We start from the raw sequence: 23895 nt of genomic DNA, 5'->3' as shown, positions 1-23895 counted from the left end.
CGACACCAGCTTGCCCCTTTCTCCCTCTTCTCTTGCTGACCTACCTTGTGCGCAGGTCTCTGCAGACATTCGTAGCGAGAGATCTGTTGTACAAACACACAACCACACTAATGCTCCCAGCAGCATTGAGAAAAATTTGCATAAGGGGGGCCCTAAATGTGGGGGGAAAAAGGGATCTTCAAAAGTATCCTCTAAAACTAGAAATCACAACCTGGTTACACCAATAAATCCACCTGCCTCGGGAATACCGTGTTGGATCACCAACATGGTGGCTGATCTCAAAATGGACCTTGAACACTCCATTACTGTGCTGTTAAAACCCCTCATAGCTAAAATAGACAGACTAACCTCAATTGTAAACAACAGAGGAAATGGCACAAAAACCCAACCAGGGCAAGAAGGCGGTCTAAGAAAACAGACCGATATTAAATCACATAGCCAAACTAAGGACAAGGTCCCTACGATCCCTGATGCGCCCACAAAAACCCCAAACAGAGCTAGTCAAAAAAGTATTAAAGACAAGCAAAAGGTTCCCTCCACACCAGATAGAGGGAAAAGCAGCAAAAAAACAACTACTGAAAACAATAAATCAAACCCAGGACCTCCCCAAACGTTGGAAGTAAACAATGCCCAAACTCCCAACGTGAACCCAAAGCCTCCGCCCACTGCACTAACCAAAGAAAACAAAACATCTACTCGCTTTAGGTCAATTAACCTCCCGCCTGAAGCATTGCCCTATGTAGTGGTGTTAACAGGAGTTCCACCTCTAAAGGAAGGTCAACGGGAAACACAAATAGAACTGAAAAATAAATGCGCACAGTGGCTAAAAATACACAGACCCTTGCCCCCTAATGTTTTTGGGGAAATCTTGTCTGTAAGAAGAGGGGAGTGGATCGGAAAAGGCACTAAGACCATAGCAGGGGATATAATTACGATAAATTTTAGAGATATGGATGCAGTTAATTTTATCTGTAATGCCCCCCCTAGCTATACCCGAACACAGATCCACCCGGTACACTTGTCTTATTTTTATCCCTTTGCACCCCAAAGAATCAGGCAGAACATCAGAACCTTCCCTAATAACATACCATATCCTGGTACCCACTATGGCCCACCACAATGGCAAAGACCAAACTTTGCCATGCCAAATTACGACCCCTCCCTAATGCAATATGCACACTGGAACAGATTCGGTGCGCTGGAAGAGGTCGATTGACAGGGATGGGATAATCAGTCCCCTAAGACTGAGAGGTTGAAGGTGGAAAATCCACCACTAACAGGAAGGGAAAAAGGGATGGACAATGAAATAGTTGACGTGTCCGACAGAGGAGGATATACCAAAATTCCGAATACCAGCTGTGGAAGAAAAAAAGGGACAAACCCACCAAATATTCTTAGTGACACTCATTCCAACAATGCGACACTAACAGAATTAAGTAAACAGGTCATGCCCCTATCAGATGAACCAAAAAGAACCACTAAAGAAATGACGCCAGCAAATCTACTAATAGTATCCTGGAATATTGCAGGACTAGCGGCTAAGTTCGAATCACAGGAATGGCTGAGCTACATCAAAAAATTCCAAATCATTTGCCTGCAGGAAACTTGGGCTTCCGAATTAAATGACTACAGTCTGGAAGGATACAAAAGCTTTTGTGTCCCAGCTAAAAAAGTAACCTCTGGGAGAGCAAGTGGGGGTCTGGCCATATATGTCAACCTAGACATTAAGGGCACCTGGAGTAACATCAAATGGGCCTCACGCAACTTACAAGTTCTAAGGTTCACCTCAGCAAGAATAACCCTTTTCCTAGTTAATTGGTACAACTCCCCAGCACTGATGGAGAGGGGAAAAGCCATTTTTGAATTAGAGGAATGTTTAAAAAATTTAAACCTTTTACACAAGACACCAAACGAACTGAGCGTAATACTAACGGGAGATTTTAACTGTCATTTATGCGACAAACTAAAACCTTTTAATAAAGACTGGTCAAGATGCACTTTAATGAAAGGCCCGCACTTTGCACACACAAAAGAGGGATGGGATTTGGAGAGATTAACGAAAAGGAACAATTTAACCCAAACGCTAGACCTTGTGGCACTGGGTGAATTAGGAGAACTGACACCAACGTACAAAGGAAGAGGGTGTCACTCCTATATTGATTTTATTTTAGTCTCACCCATCCTAAAAAGAAACATTACCAACACTAATATAGAGGCCAGCAGTTTTAGTGATCATAACCCGGTCTTTATTGTAATTGAAGGTTTTGATTTTAACACATGCCCAAAGAAACCTGACACCGTGGAAAAAGCGGTGGATCAGGGAAGAAGAATTAAATGGGCAAAAATTGATGGGGTCAGTTTTTATAAAAAATTACTCACAGATGCGTCAGATGCAATTGACAAATGCTTAGACCCAAGTGTATGCGGGGACCGGGTGGTCAAGGCTTTCGAAGAAATCGCACAACACGTAAATAATTCACTAACGACCAAGGGATCTAATAAAATGAACTCAAATCCCCGCTGGTTCGATGTGAACTGCACCAAAGCGCTCAAAGAACTGAAGGATAGCCTCCACTGCAAACCAAGGGATAAGATCAGGGTGATAAAGAGTAGAGCGGAGTATAAAAAGGCCTTGAAAACCCGAAAACAAAACCTACAAAACCAGGCCTGGGAGGACTTAAGGGACGCCGCCGAAAGAAAAGACATTGTTAGCTTCTGGAAAGTGATTAATTCCCCTTGCTTTCAGGACAAAGGGGCTCCAAAAATCACAAATGTCATCTTACCAGAGCAATGGCAGACCCACTTCCAGAGCCTATATAACCACTCAAATCACCTAGCCCTGGAGGATACATCGAGGAAACACCAGCCGGCAAAGCTAGACTTCTCCTTGAAAGAAGTCAAAAGGGGAATAATTGGACTAAGTAAAAATAAGGCCCCGGGTCCGGACGGAATTCCACCAGACCTGTACCTGAGTCAACCTGACTTGTGGGCACCGTTACTCACCAGGGTTTTAAATGAGGCGGTGGTGGCAGGCCTACCCCAGTCCTGGTCAACGGCGACCATAGTCCCAATTTATAAGAAAGGGAACCGCGATGACCCCCAATGCTACCGACCCATATCGCTTATAGACGTGACCGCAAAAGTTTTAGGGCGAGTTATCCTACAGCGATTGCAAGATTGGGCCGAGGAACATCAAATCCTCTCAGAAATGCAATACGGCTTCAGGAAAGGTAGATCTACTACTGATCAATGTTTAAATCTTTACCTTCTGATAGCCAAATATACCATCGCTGGAAAGGGGTCCATTCACATGGGGTTTATGGACCTTTCAGCGGCTTTTGACCGTGTAAATAGGAGAAAGCTCTGGAGCATGTTAGTAGAACTAGGAGTGGACCAACCGCTAGTGGACACCTTGCAAAATCTCCACCGGAACACCATAGCAAGTGTAAGGTACAGCCAAGAGGGCAAGAAGACCGACCCCTTCACTTGCACAAGTGGAGTAAGGCAAGGATGTATCCTTGCGCCCTTTTTGTTCTCCATTTACATTAATTCGCTGGAAAAAGACCTGCTTAATCTCAAGGTGGACTCACCTCAAATCGGCCATCGTGCGGTACCTGTATTATTATACGCCGATGACGCGGTTTTACTTGCCAGAACCCCCGTAGGCCTGCAAAAACTGATTGATGGGTTTGTCAGATTTATGGACAAACTAGACCTGGCAACTAATCTGGAAAAATCCTACATCATGTCCGTTGGAAAACCTACAAAAGGATCTTTTTCCTTTCACATTGGGTCACACAAAATCGACAAAGTCCAGACCTTTTCGTATTTGGGGGTACTATTTGATCATCACCTCACCTTTAAACCCTTGGTCGAAAAACATTCTACGAAACTTGCAGCTTCAGTAGGAGCTATCATGGGATACAGGCAAAGACTGGGAAAATGGTCCCCGGAACAAATTTTGAACCTTTACAGGGCAATTTGTTGCGCGAAAGTCTCCTATGGCGCAGAAGTGTGGGGCTTCTTGGATAGTAAAGCCCAGCAGATACAGACTGAAGAAAACAAATTCATGAGGAGAATTTTGAAGGTCCCTCAGAGTGTATCGGCCCACATAATCCATGAAGAACTAGGAGAACCCTTCATAGGAGATAAAATCAAAATTAAACCCCTCCTAGCATGGGTCAAAATATGGACTAACCCAGAGGCCGCCCTCACAAGACAAATCATCGAGGACTGCCTCAAAAAAGATAAAGGTGATATCATCCCTTGGCTGAACTATGTAAAGAAATCCCTAGCCGAAATCAATTGCACAAACTTTTTCACATCCCCAGACTCCATAACACCTGAGAGCAAATTATTGGTAAAGAACCTCTTCTTGGCACAGCTCAAGTTATCAAGAGCAGAAAAACTAAATTGTAAACCCACAAATTCCACCTATAACGAACTTACAGCAAAGCATGGAATGGAACCTTATTTAAGAGTCATATTTAACGTGCAGGACCGCTTTGTCATGACACGGTTCAGACTAAACATGCTACATCATATTCTCGCGGTCCCGGCAGGGTTTACTCACACACTGGCGGAGAAGGGTACCTGCGGCTGCGACCACAGGTTTTCGCAGGATACCCTTCATTTTGTCTTATTGTGCCCATTTTATATTATGCCTAGACGTAAGTTCCTGGTGGGGATTCTGAAAGACATAAAACCCAAACATGCAAGAACGGCTCTGAGATTCCTACAGGAAGCGGAGGACGCATATACCCTCTTTTGTACCATAAATTTTATTCGTGTAGCGATAAGACTAAGAAATACTAGAGAAAATTGACCATTGACATTTGCCTGTTCCCATGATGAGTTAAATTGCACGAACATTTTAATCAAAGGACTCCCGTATTTAGTGATGTATTTATGCGTTATACTAAAAGCTTTTTTATGTGTGTATTTTGTATCTGTGCTTTTATGGTGTCTTTTTAAGAACCGAATAAAGATTATAAATTGAAATTGAATTGACTCTAAACACACTTATTTTAGTTCCAAAAGCGATAATTCACATTTAATAGTCGTTTATAGTCAAAAGAGAAAACAATAAAAAATGACCATTTCTGACTATGTGGAGAAAGTTCGACAGGTCCGGATTCATCGTTTTCATCAAAAAAACTTATTTTTTCAAATGTTGAAAAAATGATGCAAAATATCAAAAGGATTGTGCCTCATGTTGAATAACCACTTTTTAAAGCCCCACAGTGACCAAAATTGCAATTTTTACAGACTTTTCCTCCTACTCAGAGCTTCAATTTCGATCAATTTCTGGCAGAAAAATGACTCTAATTACTCTTATTTTAGTTCCAAAAGTGATCATTCATATTTAATAGTCATTTACAGTCAAAAGAGAAAACATTAAAATATGACCATTTCTGACCATCTGGAGAAAGTTTGACAGGTCCGGGTTCATCGTTTTTCATCAAAACATTTTTTTTTTCGAATATTGAAAAAATGAATCAAAATGTCAAATGGATTGTGCCTCATGTTGAATAACCACTTTTTAAAGCCCCACAGTGACCAAAATTGCAATTTTTACAGACTTTTCCTCCTACTCAGAATCTTCAATTTCGATCAATTTCTGGCAGAAAAATTACTCTAATTACTCTTATTTTAGTTCCAAAAGTGATAATTCATATTTAATAGTCATTTACAGTCAAAAGAGAAAACATTAAAATATGACCATTTCTGACCATCGGAGAAAGTTTGACAGGTCCGGGTTCATCGTTTTTCATCAAAACATTTTTTTTTTCGAATGTTGAAAAAATGAATCAAAATGTCAAATGGATTGTGCCTCATTTTGAATAACCACTTTTTGAAGCCACACAGTGACCAAAATTGCCATTTTAACAGACTTTTCCTCCTACTCAGAAGCTTCTATTTCGACCAATTTCTGTCAGAAAAATGACTCTAAACACCTTCATTTTAGTTCCAAACATGATAATTCCCATTTAATAGTCATTTACAGTCAAAAAAGAAAACAATAAAAAATGACCATTTCTGACTATGTGGAGAAAGTTCGACAGGTCTGAGGTCATCATTTTTCATCAAAAAAAATATTTTTTCAAATGGTGAAAAAATGATTCAAAATGTCAAATGGATTGTGCCTCATGTTGAATAACCACTTTTTAAAGTCACACAGTGACCAAAATTGCCATTTTAACAGACTTTTCCTCCTTCTCAGAAGCTTCTATTTCGACCAATTTCTGGCAGAAAAATGACTCTAAACACACGTATTTTAGTTCCAAAAGCGATAATTCACATTTAATAGTCGTTTATAGTCAAAAGAGAAAACAATAAAAAATGACCATTTCTGACTATGTGGAGAAAGTTCAACAGGTCGGATTCATCGTTTTCATCAAAAAAACTTATTTTTTCAAATGTTGAAAAAATGATGCAAAATATCAAAAGGATTGTGCCTCATGTTGAATAACCACTTTTTAAAGCCCCACAGTGACCAAAATTGCAATTTTTACAGACTTTTCCTCCTACTCAGAAGCTTCAATTTCGATCAATTTCTGGCAGAAAAATGACTCTAATTACTCTTATTTTAGTTCCAAAAGTGATAATTCATATTTAATAGTCATTTACAGTCAAAAGAGAAAACATTAAAATATGACCATTTCTGACCATCTGGAGAAAGTTTGACAGGTCCGGGTTCATCGTTTTTCATCAAAACATTTTTTTTTTCGAATGTTGAAAAAATGAATCAAAATGTCAAATGGATTGTGCCTCATTTTGAATAACCACTTTTTGAAGCCACACAGTGACCAAAATTGCCATTTTAACAGACTTTTCCTCCTACTCAGAAGCTTCTATTTCGACCAATTTCTGTCAGAAAAATGACTCTAAACACCTTCATTTTAGTTCCAAACATGATAATTCACATTTAATAGTCATTTACAGTCAAAAAAGAAAACAATAAAAAATGACCATTTCTGACTATGTGGAGAAAGTTCGACAGGTCTGAGGTCATCATTTTTCATCAAAAAAAATATTTTTTCAAATGGTGAAAAAATGATTCAAAATGTCAAATGGATTGTGCCTCATGTTGAATAACCACTTTTTAAAGTCACACAGTGACCAAAATTGCCATTTTAACAGACTTTTCCTCCTTCTCAGAAGCTTCTATTTCGACCAATTTCTGGCAGAAAAATGACTCTAAACACACGTATTTTAGTTCCAAAAGCGATAATTCACATTTAATAGTCGTTTATAGTCAAAAGAGAAAACAATAAAAAATGACCATTTCTGACTATGTGGAGAAAGTTCAACAGGTCGGATTCATCGTTTTCATCAAAAAAACTTATTTTTTCAAATGTTGAAAAAATGATGCAAAATATCAAAAGGATTGTGCCTCATGTTGAATAACCACTTTTTAAAGCCCCACAGTGACCAAAATTGCAATTTTTACAGACTTTTCCTCCTACTCAGAAGCTTCAATTTCGATCAATTTCTGGCAGAAAAATGACTCTAATTACTCTTATTTTAGTTCCAAAAGTGATAATTCATATTTAATAGTCATTTACAGTCAAAAGAGAAAACATTAAAATATGACCATTTCTGACCATCTGGAGAAAGTTTGACAGGTCCGGGTTCATCGTTTTTCATCAAAACATTTTTTTTTTCGAATGTTGAAAAAATGAATCAAAATGTCAAATGGATTGTGCCTCATTTTGAATAACCACTTTTTGAAGCCTCACAGTGACCAAAATTGCCATTTTAACAGACTTTTCCTCCTACTCAGAAGCTTCTATTTCGACCAATTTCTGTCAGAAAAATGACTCTAAACACCTTCATTTTAGTTCCAAACATGATAATTCACATTTAATAGTCATTTACAGTCAAAAAAGAAAACAATAAAAAATGACCATTTCTGACTATGTGGAGAAAGTTCGACAGGTCTGAGGTCATCATTTTTCATCAAAAAAAATATTTTTTCAAATGGTGAAAAAATGATTCAAAATGTCAAATGGATTGTGCCTCATGTTGAATAACCACTTTTTAAAGTCACACAGTGACCAAAATTGCCATTTTAACAGACTTTTCCTCCTTCTCAGAAGCTTCTATTTCGACCAATTTCTGGCAGAAAAATGACTCTAAACACACTTATTTTAGTTCCAAAAGCGATAATTCACATTTAATAGTAGTTTATAGTCAAAAGAGAAAACAATAAAAAATGAACTTTTCTGACTATGTGGAGAAAGTTCGACAGGTCCGGGATCATCGTTTTCATCAAAAAAACGTATTTTTTCAAATGTTGAAAAAATGATGCAAAATATCAAAAGGATTGTGCCTCATGTTGAATAACCACTTTTTAAAGCCCCACAGTGACCAAAATTGCAATTTTTACAGACTTTTCCTCCTACTCAGAAGCTTTAATTTCGATCAATTTCTGGCAGAAAAATGACTCTAAACACTCTTATTTTAGTTCCAAAAGTGATGATTCATATTTAATAGTCATTTACAGTCAAAAGAGAAAACATTAAAAAATGACCATTTCTGACTATGTGGAGAAAGTTCGACAGGTTTTCATCATCGTTTTCATCAAAAAAACTTATTTTTTCAAATGTTGAAAAAATGATGCAAAATATCAAAAGGATTGTGCCTCATGTTGAATAACCACTTTTTAAAGCCCCACAGTGACCAAAATTGCAATTTTTACAGACTTTTCCTCCTACTCAGAGCTTCAATTTCTGGCAGAAAAATGACTCTAATTACTCTTATTTTAGTTCCAAAAGTGATAATTCATATTTAATAGTCATTTACAGTCAAAAGAGAAAACATTAAAATATGACCATTTCTGACCATCTGGAGAAAGTTTGACAGGTCCGGGTTCATCGTTTTTCATCAAAACATTTTTTTTTTCGAATATTGAAAAAATGAATCAAAATGTCAAATGGATTGTGCCTCATGTTGAATAACCACTTTTTAAAGCCCCACAGTGACCAAAATTGCAATTTTTACAGACTTTTCCTCCTACTCAGAAGCTTTAATTTCGATCAATTTCTGGCAGAAAAATGACTCTAAACACTCTTATTTTAGTTCCAAAAGTGATAATTCATATTTAATAGTCATTTACAGTCAAAAGAGAAAACATTAAAATATGACCATTTCTGACCATCTGGAGAAAGTTTGACAGGTCCAGGTTCATCGTTTTTCATCAAAACATTTTTTTTTCGAATGTTGAAAAAATGAATCAAAATGTCAAATGGATTGTGCCTCATTTTGAATAACCACTTTTTGAAGCCACACAGTGACCAAAATTGCCATTTTAACAGACTTTTCCTCCTACTCAGAAGCTTCTATTTCGACCAATTTCTGTCAGAAAAATGACTCTAAACACCTTCATTTTAGTTCCAAACATGATAATTCCCATTTAATAGTCATTTACAGTCAAAAAAGAAAACAATAAAAAATGACCATTTCTGACTATGTGGAGAAAGTTCGACAGGTCTGAGGTCATCATTTTTCATCAAAAAAAATATTTTTTCAAATGGTGAAAAAATGATTAAAAATGTCAAATGGATTGTGCCTCATGTTGAATAACCACTTTTTAAAGTCACACAGTGACCAAAATTGCCATTTTAACAGACTTTTCCTCCTTCTCAGAAGCTTCTAGGCAGAAAAATGACTCTAAACACACTTATTTTAGTTCCAAACATGATAATTCACATTTAATAGTCATTTACAGTCAAAAAAGAAAACAATAAAAAATGACCATTTCTGACTATGTGGAGAAAGTTCGACAGGTCTGAGGTCATCATTTTTCATAAAAAAAAATATTTTTTCAAATGGTGAAAAAATGATTCAAAATGTCAAATGGATTGTGCCTCATGTTGAATAACCACTTTTTAAAGTCACACAGTGACCAAAATTGCCATTTTAACAGACTTTTCCTCCTTCTCAGAAGCTTCTATTTCGACCAATTTCTGGCAGAAAAATGACTCTAAACACACTTATTTTAGTTCCAAAAGCGATAATTCACATTTAATAGTAGTTTATAGTCAAAAGAGAAAACAATAAAAAATGAACATTTCTGACTATGTGGAGAAAGTTCGACAGGTCCGGGATCATCGTTTTCATCAAAAAAACTTATTTTTTCAAATGTTGAAAAAATGATGCAAAATATCAAAATTATTGTGCCTCATGTTGAATAACCACTTTTTAAAGCCCCACAGTGACCAAAATTGAAATTTTTACAGACTTTTCCTCCTACTCAGAAGCTTCAATTTCGATCAATTTCTGGCAGAAAAATGACTCTAATTACTCTTATTTTAGTTCCAAAAGTGATAATTCATATTTAATAGTCATTTACAGTCAAAAGAGAAAACATTAAAATATGACCATTTCTGACCATCGGAGAAAGTTTGACAGGTCCGGGTTCATCGTTTTTCATCAAAACATTTTTTTTTCAAATGTTGAAAAAATGATTCAAAATTTCAAAAGGATTGTGCCTTATGTTGAATAACCACTTTTTAAAGCCACACAGTGACCAAAATTGCCATTTTAACAGACTTTTCCTCCTACTCAGAAGCTTCTATTTCAACCAATTTCTGGAAGAAAAATGAGTCTTAACACCTTCATTTTAGTTCCAAACATGATAATTCACATTTAATAGTCATTTACAGTCAAAAAAGAAAACAATAAAAAATGACCATTTCTGACTATGTGGAGAAAGTTCGACAGGTCTGTGGTCATCGTTTTTCATCAAAAAAATTATTATTTCAAATGGTGAAAAAATGATTCAAAATGTCAAATGGATTGTGCCTCATGTTGAATAACCACTTTTTAAAGTCACACAGTGACCAAAATTGCCATTTTAACAGACTTTTCCTCATTCTCAGAAGCTTCTATTTCAACCAATTTCTGGCAGAAAAATGACTCTAAACACACTTATTTTAGTTCCAAAAGCGATAATTCACATTTAATAGTCGTTTATAGTCAAAAGAGAAAACAATAAAAAATGACCATTTCTGACTATGTGGAGAAAGTTCGACAGGTCCGGATTCATCGTTTTCATCAAAAAAACTTATTTTTTCAAATGTTGAAAAAATGATGCAAAATATCAAAAGGATTGTGCCTCATGTTGAATAACCACTTTTTAAAGCCCCACAGTGACCAAAATTGCAATTTTTACAGACTTTTCCTCCTACTCAGAAGCTTTAATTTCGATCAATTTCTGGCAGAAAAATGACTCTAAACACTCTTATTTTAGTTCCAAAAGTGATGATTCATATTTAATAGTTATTTACAGTCAAAAGAGAAAACATTAAAATATGACCATTTCTGACCATCTGGAGAAAGTTTGACAGGTCCAGGTTCATCGTTTTTCATCAAAAAAATTTTTTTTCAAATGTTGAAAAAATGATTCAAAATTTTAAAAGGATTGTGCCTTATGTTGAATAACCACTTTTTAAAGCCACACAGTGACCAAAATTGCCATTTTAACAGACTTTTCCTCCTACTCAGAAGCTTCTATTTCGACCAATTTCTGGAAGAAAAATGAGTCTCAACACCTTCATTTTAGTTCCAAACATGATAATTCACATTTAATAGTCATTTACAGTCAAAAAAGAAAACAATAAAAAATGACCATTTCTGACTATGTGGAGAAAGTTCGACAGGTCTGTGGTCATCGTTTTTCATCAAAAAAATTATTTTTTCAAATGGTGAAAAAATGATTCAAAATGTCAAATGGATTGTGCCTCATGTTGAATAACCACTTTTTAAAGTCACACAGTGACCAAAATTGCCATTTTAACAGAATTTTCCTCCTTCTCAGAAGCTTCTGTTTCAACCAATTTCTGGCAGAAAAATGACTCTAAACACACTTATTTTAGTTCCAAAAGCGATAATTCACATTTAATAGTCGTTTATAGTCAAAAGAGAAAACAATAAAAAATGACCATTTCTGACTATGTGGAGAAAGTTCGACAGGTTTTCATCATCGTTTTCATCAAAAAAAATTATTTTTTCAAATGTTGAAAAACTGATGCAAAATATTAAAAGGATTGTGCCTCATGTTGAATAACCACTTTTTAAAGCCCCACAGTGACCAAAATTGCAATTTTTACAGACTTTTCCTCCTACTCAGAGCTTCAATTTCTGGCAGAAAAATGACTCTAATTACTCTTATTTTAGTTCCAAAAGTGATAATTCATATTTAATAGTCATTTACAGTCAAAAGAGAAAACATTAAAATATGACCATTTCTGACCATCTGGAGAAAGTTTGACAGGTCCGGGTTCATCGTTTTTCATCAAAACATTTTTTTTTCGAATGTTGAAAAAATGAATCAAAATGTCAAATGGATTGTGCCTCATTTTGAATAACCACTTTTTGAAGCCACACAGTGACCAAAATTGCCATTTTAACAGACTTTTCCTCCTACTCAGAAGCTTCTATTTCGACCAATTTCTGTCAGAAAAATGACTCTAAACACCTTCATTTTAGTTCCAAACATGATAATTCACATTTAATAGTCATTTACAGTCAAAAAAGAAAACAATAAAAAATGACCATTTCTGACTATGTGGAGAAAGTTCGACAGGTCCGGGATCATCGTTTTCATCAAAAAAACTTATTTTTTCAAATGTTGAAAAAATGATGCAAAATATCAAAAGGATTGTGCCTCATGTTGAATAACCACTTTTTAAAGCCCCACAGTGACCAAAATTGCAATTTTTACAGACTTTTCCTCCTACTCAGAAGCTTTAATTTCGATCAATTTCTGGCAGAAAAATGACTCTAAACACTCTTATTTTAGTTCCAAAAGTGATGATTCATATTTAATAGTTATTTACAGTCAAAAGAGAAAACATTAAAATATGACCATTTCTGACCATCTGGAGAAAGTTTGACAGGTCCAGGTTCATCGTTTTTCATCAAAACATTTTTTTTTCAAATGTTGAAAAAATGATTCAAAATTTCAAAAGGATTGTGCCTTATGTTGAATAACCACTTTTTAAAGCCACACAGTGACCAAAATTGCCATTTTAACAGACTTTTCCTCCTACTCAGAAGCTTCTATTTCGACCAATTTCTGGAAGAAAAATGAGTCTCAACACCTTCATTTTAGTTCCAAACATGATAATTCACATTTAATAGTCATTTACAGTCAAAAAAGAAAACAATAAAAAATGACCATTTCTGACTATGTGGAGAAAGTTCGACAGGTCTGAGGTCATCATTTTTCATCAAAAAAAATATTTTTTCAAATGGTGAAAAAATGATTCAAAATGTCAAATGGATTGTGCCTCATGTTGAATAACCACTTTTTAAAGTCACACAGTGACCAAAATTGCCATTTTAACAGACTTTTCCTCCTTCTCAGAAGCTTCTATTTCGACCAATTTCTGTCAGAAAAATGACTCTAAACACCTTCATTTTAGTTCCAAACATGATAATTCACATTTAATAGTCATTTACAGTCAAAAAAGAAAACAATAAAAAATGACCATTTCTGACTATGTGGAGAAAGTTCGACAGGTCTGAGGTCATCATTTTTCATCAAAAAAAATATTTTTTCAAATGGTGAAAAAATGATTCAAAATGTCAAATGGATTGTGCCTCATGTTGAATAACCACTTTTTAAAGTCACACAGTGACCAAAATTGCCATTTTAACAGACTTTTCCTCCTTCTCAGAAGCTTCTATTTCAACCAATTTCTGGCAGAAAAATGACTCTAAACACACTTATTTTAGTTCCAAAAGCGATAATTCACATTTAATAGTCGTTTATAGTCAAAAGAGAAAACAATAAAAAATGACCATTTCTGACTATGTGGAGAAAGTTCGACAGGTCCGGATTCATCGTTTTCATCAAAAAAACTTATTTTTTCAAATGTTGAAAAAATGATGCAAAATATCAAAAGGATTGTGCCTCATGTTGAATAACCACTTTTTAAAGCCCCACAGTGACCAAAATTGCAATTTTTACAGACTTTTTACTCAGAGCTTCAATTTCGATCAATTTCTGGCAGAAAAATGACTCTAATTACTCTTATTTTAGTTCCAAAAGTGATAATTCACATTTAATAGTAGTTTATAGTCAAAAGAGAAAACAATAAAAAATGAACATTTCTGACTATGTGGAGAAAGTTCGACAGGTCCGGGATCATCGTTTTCATCAAAAAAACTTATTTTTTCAAATGTTGAAAAAATGATGCAAAATATCAAAAGGATTGTGCCTCATGTTGAATAACCACTTTTTAAAGCCCCACAGTGACCAAAATTGCAATTTTTACAGACTTTTCCTCCTACTCAGAAGCTTTAATTTCGATCAATTTCTGGCAGAAAAATGACTCTAAACACTCTTATTTTAGTTCCAAAAGTGATGATTCACATTTAATAGTTATTTACAGTCAAAAGAGAAAACATTAAAATATGACCATTTCTGACCATCTGGAGAAAGTTTGACAGGTCCAGGTTCATCGTTTTTCATCAAAACATTTTTTTTCAAATGTTGAAAAAATGATTCAAAATTTCAAAAGGATTGTGCCTTATGTTGAATAACCACTTTTTAAAGCCACACAGTGACCAAAATTGCCATTTTAACAGACTTTTCCTCCTACTCAGAAGCTTCTATTTCGACCAATTTCTGGAAGAAAAATGAGTCTCAACACCTTCATTTTAGTTCCAAACATGATAATTCACATTTAATAGTCATTTACAGTCAAAAAAGAAAACAATAAAAAATGACCATTTCTGACTATGTGGAGAAAGTTCGACAGGTCTGTGGTCATCGTTTTTCATCAAAAAAATTATTTTTTCAAATGGTGAAAAAATGATTCAAAATGTCAAATGGATTGTGCCTCATGTTGAATAACCACTTTTTAAAGTCACACAGTGACCAAAATTGCCATTTTAACAGAATTTTCCTCCTTCTCAGAAGCTTCTATTTCAACCAATTTCTGGCAGAAAAATGACTCTAAACACACTTATTTTAGTTCCAAAAGCGATAATTCACATTTAATAGTCGTTTATAGTCAAAAGAGAAAACAATAAAAAATGACCATTTCTGACTATGTGGAGAAATTTCGACAGGTCCGGATTCATCGTTTTCATCAAAAAAACAAATTTTTTCAAATGTTGAAAAAATGATGCAAAATATCAAAAGGATTGTGCCTCATGTTGAATAACCACTTTTTAAAGCCCCACAGTGACCAAAATTGCAATTTTTACAGACTTTTCCTCCTACTCAGAAGCTTCAATTTCGATCAATTTCTGGCAGAAAAATGACTCTAATTACTCTTATTTTAGTTCCAAAAGTGATAATTCATATTTAATAGTCATTTTCAGTCAAAAGAGAAAACATTAAAATATGACCATTTCTGACCATCTGGAGAAAGTTTGACAGGTCCAGGTTCATCGTTTTTCATCAAAACATTTTTTTTTCAAATGTTGAAAAAATGATTCAAAATTCCAAAGGATTGTGCCTTATGTTGAATAACCACTTTTTAAAGCCACACAGTGACCAAAATTGCCATTTTAACAGACTTTTCCTCCTACTCAGAAGCTTCTATTTCGACCAATTTCTGGAAGAAAAATGAGTCTCAACACCTTCATTTTAGTTCCAAACATGATAATTCACATTTAATAGTCATTTACAGTCAAAAAAGAAAACAATAAAAAATGACCATTTCTGACTATGTGGAGAAAGTTCGACAGGTCTGTGGTCATCGTTTTTCATCAAAAAAATTATTTTTTCAAATGGTGAAAAAATGATTCAAAATGTCAAATGGATTGTGCCTCATGTTGAATAACCACTTTTTAAAGTCACACAGTGACCAAAATTGCCATTTTAACAGAATTTTCCTCCTTCTCAGAAGCTTCTATTTCAACCAATTTCTGGCAGAAAAATTACTCTAAACACACTTATTTCAGTTCCAAAAGCGATAATTCACATTTCATAGTCGTTTATAGTCAAAAGAGAAAACAATAAAAAATGACCATTTCTGACTATGTGGAGAAAATTCGACAGGTCCGGATTCATCGTTTTCATCAAAAAAACTTATTTTTTCAAATGTTGAAAAAATGATGCAAAATATCAAAAGGATTGTGCCTCATGTTGAATAACCACTTTTTAAAGCCCCACAGTGACCAAAATTGCAATTTTTACAGACTTTTCCTCCTACTCAGAGCTTCAATTTCGATCAATTTCTGGCAGAAAAATGACTCTAATTACTCTTATTTTAGTTCCAAAAGTGATAATTCATATTTAATAGTCATTTACAGTCAAAAGAGAAAACATTAAAATTGACCATTTCTGACCATCTGGAGAAAGTTTGACAGGTCCGGGTTCATCGTTTTTCATCAAAACATTTTTTTTTTCGAATATTGAAAAAATGAATCAAAATGTCAAATGGATTGTGCCTCATGTTGAATAACCACTTTTTAAAGCCCCACAGTGACCAAAATTGCAATTTTTACAGACTTTTCCTCCTACTCAGAAGCTTTAATTTCGATCAATTTCTGGCAGAAAAATGACTCTAAACACTCTTATTTTAGTTCCAAAAGTGATAATTCATATTTAATAGTCATTTACAGTCAAAAGAGAAAACATTAAAATATGACCATTTCTGACCATCTGGAGAAAGTTTGACAGGTCCAGGTTCATCGTTTTTCATCAAAACATTTTTTTTTCGAATGTTGAAAAAATGAATCAATATGTCAAATGGATTGTGCCTCATTTTGAATAACCACTTTTTGAAGCCACACAGTGACCAAAATTGCCATTTTAACAGACTTTTCCTCCTACTCAGAAGCTTCTATTTCGACCAATTTCTGTCAGAAAAATTACTCTAAACACCTTCATTTTAGTTCCAAACATGATAATTCACATTTAATAGTCATTTACAGTCAAAAAAGAAAACAATAAAAAATGACCATTTCTGACTATGTGGAGAAAGTTCGACAGGTCTGAGGTCATCATTTTTCATCAAAAAAAATATTTTTTCAAATGGTGAAAAAATGATTCAAAATGTCAAATGGATTGTGCCTCATGTTGAATAACCACTTTTTAAAGTCACACAGTGACCAAAATTGCCATTTTAACAGACTTTTCCTCCTTCTCAGAAGCTTCTATTTCGACCAATTTCTGGCGGAAAAATGACTCTAAACACACTTATTTTAGTTCCAAAAGCGATAATTCACATTTAATAGTAGTTTATAGTCAAAAGAGAAAACAATAAAAAATGAACATTTCTGACTATGTGGAGAAAGTTCGACATCATCGTTTTCATCAAAAAAACTTATTTTTTCAAATGTTGAAAAAATGATGCAAAATATCAAAAGGATTGTGCCTCATGTTGAATAACCACTTTTTAAAGTCACACAGTGACCAAAATTGCCATTTTAACAGACTTTTCCTCCTTCTCAGAAGCTTCTATTTCGACCAATTTCTGTCAGAAAAATGACTCTAAACACCTTCATTTTAGTTCCAAACATGATAATTCACATTTAATAGTCATTTACAGTCAAAAAAGAAAACAATAAAAAATGACCATTTCTGACTATGTGGAGAAAGTTCGACAGGTCTGAGGTCATCATTTTTCATCAAAAAAAATATTTTTTCAAATGGTGAAAAAATGATTCAAAATGTCAAATGGATTGTGCCTCATGTTGAATAACCACTTTTTAAAGTCACACAGTGACCAAAATTGCCATTTTAACAGACTTTTCCTCCTTCTCAGAAGCTTCTATTTCGACCAATTTCTGTCAGAAAAATGACTCTAAACACCTTCATTTTAGTTCCAAACATGATAATTCACATTTAATAGTCATTTACAGTCAAAAAAGAAAACAATAAAAAATGACCATTTCTGACTATGTGGAGAAAGTTCGACAGGTCTGAGGTCATCATTTTTCATCAAAAAAAATATTTTTTCAAATGGTGAAAAAATGATTCAAAATGTCAAATGGATTGTGCCTCATGTTGAATAACCACTTTTTAAAGTCACACAGTGACCAAAATTGCCATTTTAACAGACTTTTCCTCCTTCTCAGAAGCTTCTATTTCAACCAATTTCTGGCAGAAAAATGACTCTAAACACACTTATTTTAGTTCCAAAAGCGATAATTCACATTTAATAGTCGTTTATAGTCAAAAGAGAAAACAATAAAAAAAATGACCATTTCTGACTATGTGGAGAAAGTGCGACAGGTCCGGATTCATCGTTTTCATCAAAAAAACTTATTTTTTCAAATGTTGAAAAAATGATGCAAAATATCAAAAGGATTGTGCCTCATGTTGAATAACCACTTTTTAAAGCCCCACAGTGACCAAAATTGCAATTTTTACAGACTTTTTACTCAGAGCTTCAATTTCGATCAATTTCTGGCAGAAAAATGACTCTAATTACTCTTATTTTAGTTCCAAAAGTGATAATTCACATTTAATAGTAGTTTATAGTCAAAAGAGAAAACAATAAAAAATGAACATTTCTGACTATGTGGAGAAAGTTCGACAGGTCCGGGATCATCGTTTTCATCAAAAAAACTTATTTTTTCAAATGTTGAAAAAATGATGCAAAATATCAAAAGGATTGTGCCTCATGTTGAATAACCACTTTTTAAAGCCCCACAGTGACCAAAATTGCAATTTTTACAGACTTTTCCTCCTACTCAGAAGCTTTAATTTCGATCAATTTCTGGCAGAAAAATGACTCTAAACACTCTTATTTTAGTTCCAAAAGTGATGATTCACATTTAATAGTTATTTACAGTCAAAAGAGAAAACATTAAAATATGACCATTTCTGACCATCTGGAGAAAGTTTGACAGGTCCAGGTTCATCGTTTTTCATCAAAACATTTTTTTTCAAATGTTGAAAAAATGATTCAAAATTTCAAAAGGATTGTGCCTTATGTTGAATAACCACTTTTTAAAGCCACACAGTGACCAAAATTGCCATTTTAACGTACTTTTCCTCCTACTCAGAAGCTTCTATTTCGACCAATTTCTGGAAGAAAAATGAGTCTCAACACCTTCATTTTAGTTCCAAACATGATAATTCACATTTAATAGTCATTTACAGTCAAAAAAGAAAACAATAAAAAATGACCATTTCTGACTATGTGGAGAAAGTTCGACAGGTCTGTGGTCATCGTTTTTCATCAAAAAAATTATTTTTTCAAATGGTGAAAAAATGATTCAAAATGTCAAATGGATTGTGCCTCATGTTGAATAACCACTTTTTAAAGTCACACAGTGACCAAAATTGCCATTTTAACAGAATTTTCCTCCTTCTCAGAAGCTTCTATTTCAACCAATTTCTGGCAGGAAAATGACTCTAAACACACTTATTTTAGTTCCAAAAGCGATAATTCACATTTAATAGTCGTTTATAGTCAAAAGAGAAAACAATAAAAAATGACCATTTCTGACTATGTGGAGAAATTTCGACAGGTCCGGATTCATCGTTTTCATCAAAAAAACAAATTTTTTCAAATGTTGAAAAAATGATGCAAAATATCAAAAGGATTGTGCCTCATGTTGAATAACCACTTTTTAAAGCCCCACAGTGACCAAAATTGCAATTTTTACAGACTTTTCCTCCTACTCAGAAGCTTCAATTTCGATCAATTTCTGGCAGAAAAATGACTCTAATTACTCTTATTTTAGTTCCAAAAGTGATAATTCATATTTAATAGTCATTTACAGTCAAAAGAGAAAACATTAAAATATGACCATTTCTGACCATCTGGAGAAAGTTTGACAGGTCCAGGTTCATCGTTTTTCATCAAAACATTTTTTTTTCAAATGTTGAAAAAATGATTCAAAATTCCAAAGGATTGTGCCTTATGTTGAATAACCACTTTTTAAAGCCACACAGTGACCAAAATTGCCATTTTAACAGACTTTTCCTCCTACTCAGAAGCTTCTATTTCGACCAATTTCTGGAAGAAAAATGAGTCTCAACACCTTCATTTTAGTTCCAAACATGATAATTCACATTTAATAGTCATTTACAGTCAAAAAAGAAAACAATAAAAAATGACCATTTCTGACTATGTGGAGAAAGTTCGACAGGTCTGTGGTCATCGTTTTTCATCAAAAAAATTATTTTTTCAAATGGTGAAAAAATGATTCAAAATGTCAAATGGATTGTGCCTCATGTTGAATAACCACTTTTTAAAGTCACACAGTGACCAAAATTGCCATTTTAACAGAATTTTCCTCCTTCTCAGAAGCTTCTATTTCAACCAATTTCTGGCAGAAAAATTACTCTAAACACACTTATTTTAGTTCCAAAAGCGATAATTCACATTTCATAGTCGTTTATAGTCAAAAGAGAAAACAATAAAAAATGACCATTTCTGACTATGTGGAGAAAATTCGACAGGTCCGGATTCATCGTTTTCATCAAAAAAACTTATTTTTTCAAATGTTGAAAAAATGATGCAAAATATCAAAAGGATTGTGCCTCATGTTGAATAACCACTTTTTAAAGCCCCACAGTGACCAAAATTGCAATTTTTACAGACTTTTCCTCCTACTCAGAGCTTCAATTTCGATCAATTTCTGGCAGAAAAATGACTCTAATTACTCTTATTTTAGTTCCAAAAGTGATAATTCATATTTAATAGTCATTTACAGTCAAAAGAGAAAACATTAAAATTGACCATTTCTGACCATCTGGAGAAAGTTTGACAGGTCCGGGTTCATCGTTTTTCATCAAAACATTTTTTTTTTCGAATATTGAAAAAATGAATCAAAATGTCAAATGGATTGTGCCTCATGTTGAATAACCACTTTTTAAAGCCCCACAGTGACCAAAATTGCAATTTTTACAGACTTTTCCTCCTACTCAGAAGCTTTAATTTCGATCAATTTCTGGCAGAAAAATGACTCTAAACACTCTTATTTTAGTTCCAAAAGTGATAATTCATATTTAATAGTCATTTACAGTCAAAAGAGAAAACATTAAAATATGACCATTTCTGACCATCTGGAGAAAGTTTGACAGGTCCAGGTTCATCGTTTTTCATCAAAACATTTTTTTTTCGAATGTTGAAAAAATGAATCAATATGTCAAATGGATTGTGCCTCATTTTGAATAACCACTTTTTGAAGCCACACAGTGACCAAAATTGCCATTTTAACAGACTTTTCCTCCTACTCAGAAGCTTCTATTTCGACCAATTTCTGTCAGAAAAATTACTCTAAACACCTTCATTTTAGTTCCAAACATGATAATTCACATTTAATAGTCATTTACAGTCAAAAAAGAAAACAATAAAAAATGACCATTTCTGACTATGTGGAGAAAGTTCGACAGGTCTGAGGTCATCATTTTTCATCAAAAAAAATATTTTTTCAAATGGTGAAAAAATGATTCAAAATGTCAAATGGATTGTGCCTCATGTTGAATAACCACTTTTTAAAGTCACACAGTGACCAAAATTGCCATTTTAACATACTTTTCCTCCTTCTCAGAAGCTTCTATTTCGACCAATTTCTGGCGGAAAAATGACTCTAAACACACTTATTTTAGTTCCAAAAGCGATAATTCACATTTAATAGTAGTTTATAGTCAAAAGAGAAAACAATAAAAAATGAACATTTCTGACTATGTGGAGAAAGTTCGACATCATCGTTTTCATCAAAAAAACTTATTTTTTCAAATGTTGAAAAAATGATGCAAAATATCAAAAGGATTGTGCCTCATGTTGAATAACCACTTTTTAAAGCCCCACAGTGACCAAAATTGCAATTTTTACAGACTTTTCCTCCTACTCAGAAGCTTTAATTTCGATCAATTTCTGGCAGAAAAATGACTCTAAACACTCTTATTTTAGTTCCAAAAGTGATGATTCATATTTAATAGTTATTTACAGTCAAAAGAGAAAACATTAAAATATGACCATTTCTGACCATCTGGAGAAAGTTTGACAGGTCCAGGTTCATCGTTTTTCATCAAAACATTTTTTTTTCAAATGTTGAAAAAATGATTCAAAATTTCAAAAGGATTGTGCCTTATGTTGAATAACCACTTTTTAAAGCCACACAGTGACCAAAATTGCCATTTTAACAGACTTTTCCTCCTACTCAGAAGCTTCTATTTCGACCAATTTCTGGAAGAAAAATGAGTCTCAACACCTTCATTTTAGTTCCAAACATGATAATTCACATTTAATAGTCATTTACAGTCAAAAAAGAAAACAATAAAAAATGACCATTTCTGACTATGTGAAGAAAGTTCGACAGGTCTGTGGTCATCGTTTTTCATAAAAAAAAATATTTTTTCAAATGGTGAAAAAATGATTCAAAATGTCAAATGGATTGTGCCTCATGTTGAATAACCACTTTTTAAAGTCACACAGTGACCAAAATTGCCATTTTAACAGAATTTTCCTCCTTCTCAGAAGCTTCTATTTCAACCAATTTCTGGCAGAAAAATGACTCTAAACACACTTATTTTAGTTCCAAAAGCCATAATTCACATTTAATAGTCGTTTATAGTCAAAAGAGAAAACAATAAAAAATGACCATTTCTGACTATGTGGAGAAAATTCGACAGGTCCGGATTCATCGTTTTCATCAAAACATTTTTTTTTTCGAATATTGAAAAAATGAATCAAAATGTCAAATGGATTGTGCCTCATGTTGAATAACCACTTTTTAAAGCCCCACAGTGACCAAAATTGCAATTTTTACAGACTTTTCCTCCTACTCAGAGCTTCAATTTCGATCAATTTCTGGCAGAAAAATGACTCTAATTACTCTTATTTTAGTTCCAAAAGTGATAATTCATATTTAATAGTCATTTACAGTCAAAAGAGAAAACATTAAAATTGACCATTTCTGACCATCTGGAGAAAGTTTGACAGGTCCGGGTTCATCGTTTTTCATCAAAACATTTTTTTTTTCGAATATTGAAAAAATGAATCAAAATGTCAAATGGATTGTGCCTCATGTTGAATAACCACTTTTTAAAGCCCCACAGTGACCAAAATTGCAATTTTTACAGACTTTTCCTCCTACTCAGAAGCTTTAATTTCGATCAATTTCTGGCAGAAAAATGACTCTAAACACTCTTATTTTAGTTCCAAAAGTGATAATTCATATTTAATAGTCATTTACAGTCAAAAGAGAAAACATTAAAATATGACCATTTCTGACCATCTGGAGAAAGTTTGACAGGTCCAGGTTCATCGTTTTTCATCAAAACATTTTTTTTTCGAATGTTGAAAAAATGAATCAATATGTCAAATGGATTGTGCCTCATTTTGAATAACCACTTTTTGAAGCCACACAGTGACCAAAATTGCCATTTTAACAGACTTTTCCTCCTACTCAGAAGCTTCTATTTCGACCAATTTCTGTCAGAAAAATTACTCTAAACACCTTCATTTTAGTTCCAAACATGATAATTCACATTTAATAGTCATTTACAGTCAAAAAAGAAAACAATAAAAAATGACCATTTCTGACTATGTGGAGAAAGTTCGACAGGTCTGAGGTCATCATTTTTCATCAAAAAAAATATTTTTTCAAATGGTGAAAAAATGATGCAAAATATCAAAAGGATTGTGCCTCATGTTGAATAACCACTTTTTAAAGCCCCACAGTGACCAAAATTGCAATTTTTACAGACTTTTCCTCCTACTCAGAAGCTTTAATTTCGATCAATTTCTGGCAGAAAAATGACTCTAAACACTCTTATTTTAGTTCCAAAAGTGATGATTCATATTTAATAGTTATTTACAGTCAAAAGAGAAAACATTAAAATATGACCATTTCTGACCATCTGGAGAAAGTTTGACAGGTCCAGGTTCATCGTTTTTCATCAAAACATTTTTTTTTCAAATGTTGAAAAAATGATTCAAAATTTCAAAAGGATTGTGCCTT

Source organism: Lissotriton helveticus, chromosome 9, assembly GCF_964261635.1.
Source record: "Lissotriton helveticus chromosome 9, aLisHel1.1, whole genome shotgun sequence".
Taxonomy (NCBI): domain Eukaryota; kingdom Metazoa; phylum Chordata; class Amphibia; order Caudata; family Salamandridae; genus Lissotriton; species Lissotriton helveticus.
The sequence above is the reverse complement of the archived record's forward strand: the minus strand, read 5'-3'. Positions refer to the sequence as shown.